Below are 6679 nucleotides of genomic sequence, written 5' to 3' on the forward strand. Positions count from 1 at the left end.
TGAGTTTGTTATCCTATTTGGAACTTGAGACTACCTCTTCAACGCGATGGGAGTGGGCCTTTTTGGGTTCCACGAGGTCAGGTGGTAGTGCTTTTTCTTATACCATTGACATCCGACCATTGGATGCCATTGCTAGATGTGTTTGTGTAGATGTTCCTTTCTATCTATTCTTGTATTTCTATGATGGATGGTTATACTTAGTGTATTGTATTTAATTTCATAAATCTTACAAGATGATGTAATCTATTTTTATGATGTATATTCTTTTAGCCTTTCATACCCTGTGACATGTACAGTGGATGATTGTACATTCTGATTATTGCCAAGTGGCATTCAGAACAAATGTATATTATTTAATTGGATTTGAACTTGTATTTTAATCTTTAATGTGGATGTGTTATTTATTGGATTTAGTGTTAGTTAAAACTTAAATGTGATTCAATGTCATGGGACCCTTAAGAATTGTAATCTATTTTATGGTATGTGTTTATGTGAATGTTAATTGCTTCCACTATGTTATAACTGTTGTTGTATCTTTGTCTTTAAAAAAAAATGTTTGACAAACTTTGTAAAACTTTAGGTTAACTTCTTTTGGGTCACATGGTGGGGCATTACATATTGATGAAGCCAATCAACTACATTCTTGGTTTTTCTAACATGGGCATACTTGTCTTGCACCAATGCCCACCCTTCTAGACCTGCCTCTAATTTTAGCACATAAAACAATTACCTCCATTGAAGAGGAAAGTCCAAATTCCTCAAAACCTCTCCAATTCATTGTTAAAGCAACCTTTATTTTTTTCATGATGAAGAAGTCTTGTTATCTAGCTTGCCCCCTTACCACAATAGGGAAGCAATGTAAGAAAATATTTGAACAAAATAATGATTGCAAATGGTACTGCCCAAAATGTCTAACCACCTTTAAAGATTATGATTATAGATGTGTACTTCAAGTCAAGATCGAAGACCATACTTGAGCATTATGGGAAACTACTTGCGATGAAACTGCAACTAAACTCTTTGATATGCTTGCAAAATGACTTTTTATGCTACAATTCAATGATACTTAACTTGGCCATGCAAAGATTGTCATATGAATTGCATAATACAATCGGTTCCTATTCACATTTACATGCAAAATGGAAACATATAATGATGAATTGTATCTCAAATCAAAAATCCTAGAAGTTTCTTAAATGAATTTCATAAATGAGAGCACCTTACTCTTCAATGAAATAATGCCTCTCCTTTCAGCTGCCACCGAATAGATAATCCAACACACATTAAGGCACAAAACTTACATTTTTGGAGACTTTTATCCATACATAAAGACAACTCTTTCTTATAAGTATATTGTATTTAAATCACAACTTATTCTATTGCTCCTTAATATTCATTTTGTATGTTTACCACCTTCTCTTTTTTGTATTGACTACTATCCATATATTGTCTACTCGTCAATAGGGTTTCAAGACCCCTTCAAAACTTGCCTTTTCCCCTTTTGATAAATTGAATTTATATACTTTTTTTTTCAATTATATCTAGCCTATTATGATTTTTAATGACATATTATTGTTCTCCAATAATTTTGTGTGGTCTATTATACATGTGTTCTATGTTTGTTTATGCTTACACGTTCAATATTATTATCTAATATATGTTACTTTTGTTAATACCAAGAACATTACCAAACAATAATCAACTCTTTACTCTAGGTAATTTTAATTTTTTTAAAAACTAAATACCAAAACTACTATTCTTACTCTTCAATGTACTTGATGTGTCCACCTATACAAGTTAAATAGAAGGATGGATACTCTTTTTATAATATTGTTTTTGTTCTTGCACTTCTTTGCTTTTTCACTGTATAATGGTAATAAAAATGTATTGTTCTTCTTATTGTATAATTCAGGAAGTAACTCCCACAATTCTTGATCGAAACAGACAACCTATCCATAGTAACAATATTGCTATGCAATCATGCAAGTGAAGTCACCTATATTATGCCCACCATAGAGAATAAATTAGAACACATTGTTGCATCCAATGCTACCAACATTTACAACCAACACCAAACCATCCATTCCCCTACCACCTCTAAGGCTCTACAAGTTCCCCTAATCCACAACCTTTTATATTCGTTCCACCAAATCAGCTTGAGCAGAGCCCTCATTGCCAACATTCAACAACCCACATGGATTTCCATTTCTCGTCTAAACATATAGATGCGGTCCACAAATTTAGAACCAAGATAGATGCCTTCTCAAAACTACAAACATGTATTATCTATGAGGAATGCTACTTGACATGAATGCATGTACATCAAATGGAGTTATGACTTGTAAGAGATGTTTTTCTGAGAGGGAAATACATCACTTCTCAGAAGCCAACAACATGGACCCCTCTAGGCAACCAACTATGTTGAGGGTTCTCACCCAAGTAAAAGAGATGTTTATTGCACGTGTTACTCCCATCTTACAAGCAACCCATTCTCATGGTGGGTAATAAACATATAGTGGCCACACAATAAGCTTCTCGCAAGATATACAAACAATTACAAAATATTTACCATGTGCAATTGACCAACTAGATGTCTTTGTTGCTTAAAGACTAAATACAAGTGGGAATCATTATGATTGCTATGTTAGTAGAAGCCATGTTCATAATGCACTTTCATACAAGATCAAATTTAACCCTTAATACAAGGATGTAGAAATTGACAATTTGGCATTATCAATGATCCCTACTTGCAATATAGATATCTCACAAATGCTACATACAATTGATGATTGCAATGAAAACCTATCTTCAACATATTCTCTAGTTGAAAACATACAATGTGATATAGAAAGTGACTCACAATATTCAACATTATTTATGATGAGCATACCAAAAAAACATCATTAGCTACAAATCATTAAAGATTCTTTACAAATAGAATAAGAGACTGATGACATGGTAGTTTGGCCACCCATTAGTTCAACCCCCATTAATGAGTACACTACTGAGGGTTTGTTTGACATGGCCTTTCCTACACCTTTCCCAAATGGTATTGCACTATCCATGCAACCTCAAGCTAGAGAAGTTAAAATGCATGAATATAGAGTGCATCTTATGCATTTCCATTATAATAGGTTAGCTCAACATCAATGTTTTAGATACTTCCTCTTGAATATTATGATACATCATCACAGCTCAACTACTGCATCTATTTTTATTAAATGAAAAGTTGAAGACAATACACCATCCACCATTGAAGACCATAGCTCCCACTTAACTAACCTACCTGACAATCAACTAGCAGAAGAATTGATTCACTTTGGATCCAACTTATGAGGGACATGAGCGTTTTGGAATAAATGTTACATTGAGTTGACAAGTTTGATTACCCAAATAGGTTCCCCAATATTTTTCTTTACATTGAGTGCAATAGACACTAAATGGCCTGATTTACATAGTGTTCTTTCCCCAAATATCACATCTTTGTTGCTTTCCAACAAATAAGACATTGATAATGTGATTAATAACCCTTATAAAACATCAGTACATCTACACCAACGATTCATAATTTTCCATGAAGAGATAATTGAGAAGCTTGTGGAAGCAACTAATTATTGGTATTGCTCAGAATGGCATTTAAGAGGGTCTGCACACATACATGGAGCAATTTGGGTGAAGAATGCTCCAAATATGAACACACTTGATTGGGAAGACCCTAATGCAGTAGAAGAAGAAAACAAATTCTTCAAAAAATATGTCATTGCTATGAACCCTTGCTCAAAATTTGAAATTGACAACATGCAACATAGAGATCCAACATAATATCCATGCCTCCCAAATACAATAGAAATAACTTATATTGATCCTTTTGTTGATAATTAAGAGTTGGTTAATCGTGTGAAAAGGCACACTCAATGTACTGAGAGGATGTGCCTATGTAAGAAAGTTAAACACATGCAATGTAGATATAAAGCTCCTTGGGGAGAATGTGAACAATCATCATTGTACCTTGATGAATCATGACACACATGCTTTGAACCAACTAGAAATGATGAGAGATTGAACATCCATAACCTACACATGTTATCAATATGGAGAGTAAATATAGATTTTCAACCTATTACATCTTGAGCTCTAATTCTCAAATACATTGCCAAGTATGCATCCAAAGCTAAAAATGATCTAAAATTAAGTTCAAATGTTGGCTAGAATTTATTCAGATTCAAATCCAGATGACAACACTGTTAAATTATACTAGAAGTTTATGACCAAAATTATTGCCAAAAAAAGACATTAGTGCACAAGAAACATGCCATATTCTTAAAAAATTTCCTCTTGTGAATTGCAATCGCCAGTTTATGTCTTTGAACGTGGGAAGAAAAGTGTTGCACCACCTTAAAAATAAAAATTAATGGTAGTAGAATAGAATCTAGATACATACAAGCCTAGATGGAATGCCCAACTGACCTAGAACTACTTACACTAATTGAATCAGAAAGATCATACACATATGTTGCATCTTGCAAATGAAACAAATGGAGAATAAGAAAGGAAACAACAATAGTACAACTAATTTCAATTTTTTTACAATTCCAAAAGAAGACTTTGAACATTTTGAAACGTTTGTTGGAGTGAATTTCTCTTGTACAAACACTTTCGTGAGATCCATGTAGATATAGGTTTGGACAAAGAAGACATTATTAAACATTGTAATCAATTAAATGCAGAAACATATAATGTTTAGCATTTGGACCACACTGATTAGGTTGAAGATGTCCTAGAAGAGGATAATGAGTTAGAAGGTGACATGGATATACATGATTCATTGCAAATGAATGAGTGGGAATTTTTATCCAAGTTGGGCCTTGTCAATAGTTCTAACTTAAATGATCTTGACATGTTGGGAAAACATGACTTTGACAATAACTAGCCATGGGAAGACCACAACTTTCCTTTGAATTTGCATACCCATGCCATTATATATATATATATATATATATATATATATATATATATATATATATAAATAAGATGGTTGGATAAGTTCTTCACTCCTCTACCTTTGTCTCTGCCAACAACTACCATTTTATCACATCATTAATAAATTGCACTTTTTATCATTACAAACCACTCTACATCTAATTTATCCATGCAACCTTTATACATGGCCATATAAGGAACTACTAGAACTGGAAAATCATACCTAATCAGTTGCATAAGAAATGCACTACACAATTCAATGCTCAACACTATAAATCCACTCCTTGTTCTTGCACCAATAGGGATCACAACTTTCAATATGCATGCACCAACCATACATGCAACCCTCAAAATTCCAATTGGAGAAATAAAATCACTATAGGGAAAAGCATTGACAAAATACCAAGAAGACATGAAAAATACTCAATAAATTTTAATAGATGAGATGAGATGAGCTTCATAGGTCCCAAACTACTACTAAAAATTGATTCTAGACTACACAAAGCTATACCCCGAAAATAACACCTTTGCTTCGGTGGCATGTCGATGATTCTTATAGGGGACCTAGCCCAACTTCCACCTATTGTGGATAAATTGATCTATGCACCTCACACTCATGCAAGAAAACTCTGGCACAATTTTAATACACTTGTAATATTGGAAATGATATTTAGATAGGAAGGTGATGATCCAACTCTAATACAATTTTTCCAAGCACTACCAAATATGTGCAACACATAACCAATGCTATATGATTGGGAATTGTTAATGACTTGCACAAACAAGAACCTCACTCCAAATCAATAGATTGAGTTTGACCATGCAACACATTTGTTTGCTACTAATGAACAAGTTTCACTCCATGACAAAAAAATGCTAAAATAACTAAATGTCCCTATTGCACTTTGCACTGTGATAAATGTACATCGTAGGCCTGAGGAATCTACTAATGATGACCAACTACATAGAGAAGTTTTATTAATGTAAACTTCAATTTGTTATGCGTACAACAAATCTTTGGATCAATGTTGGTCTTGTTAATGGTTCTCTTAGAGAGGTGAAAGATATAGTGTATCCAATAGGCTCTAAACCTCATTTGTTGCCTTCATATGTTACTATAGAGCTCACTAGCTATATCGGTCCACCTTGGGATCCTAAGAACCCAAAAACCATTCCAATATAACCCATTTTTTCGAGGCAATCGTACACAAATACCCCTCATCACAGTATGGGCTATCACTATACACAAATCACAAGGTCTTACCCTAGGTAGGGTTATAATTGATATAGGTGGAACTGAAAGATAAGGCCTTACCTTCACAACAATCTTTAGAGTCAAATCCGTCAAAGGCCTTCGTATAGAGCCTTCCTTCTCTTTTAAACACTTTTGTAAAATGCAAAAAAACCCATACAATATTATAGAAAGAGAGAAGAAGCAGATTTGCACTTAGTCTCGCATACAAACCATATCTATGAAGCTACTTATACATGGTAATGTTTGAGATTCTAAAACTCTTTCTTTTTCATTTATTGGTTTGTTTTTTTTGGCTTCCTAAGTAATCTATTACTCTTTTGTAGAGGTTGACACTTGTTGAATTGAAACAAGGTGTTCACAAAAAAAAATGCTTAAGACAATTTCAAGTATGTCAAGTTACTTTTGATTGCTTTTAAAATTTCGCTAATTCTAAATTTTATAAAA

The sequence above is a fragment of the Cupressus sempervirens genome, chromosome 6 (assembly GCF_028749045.1).
Source record: "Cupressus sempervirens isolate cs-2001-9-10 chromosome 6, ASM2874904v1, whole genome shotgun sequence".
NCBI lineage: Eukaryota > Viridiplantae > Streptophyta > Pinopsida > Cupressales > Cupressaceae > Cupressus > Cupressus sempervirens.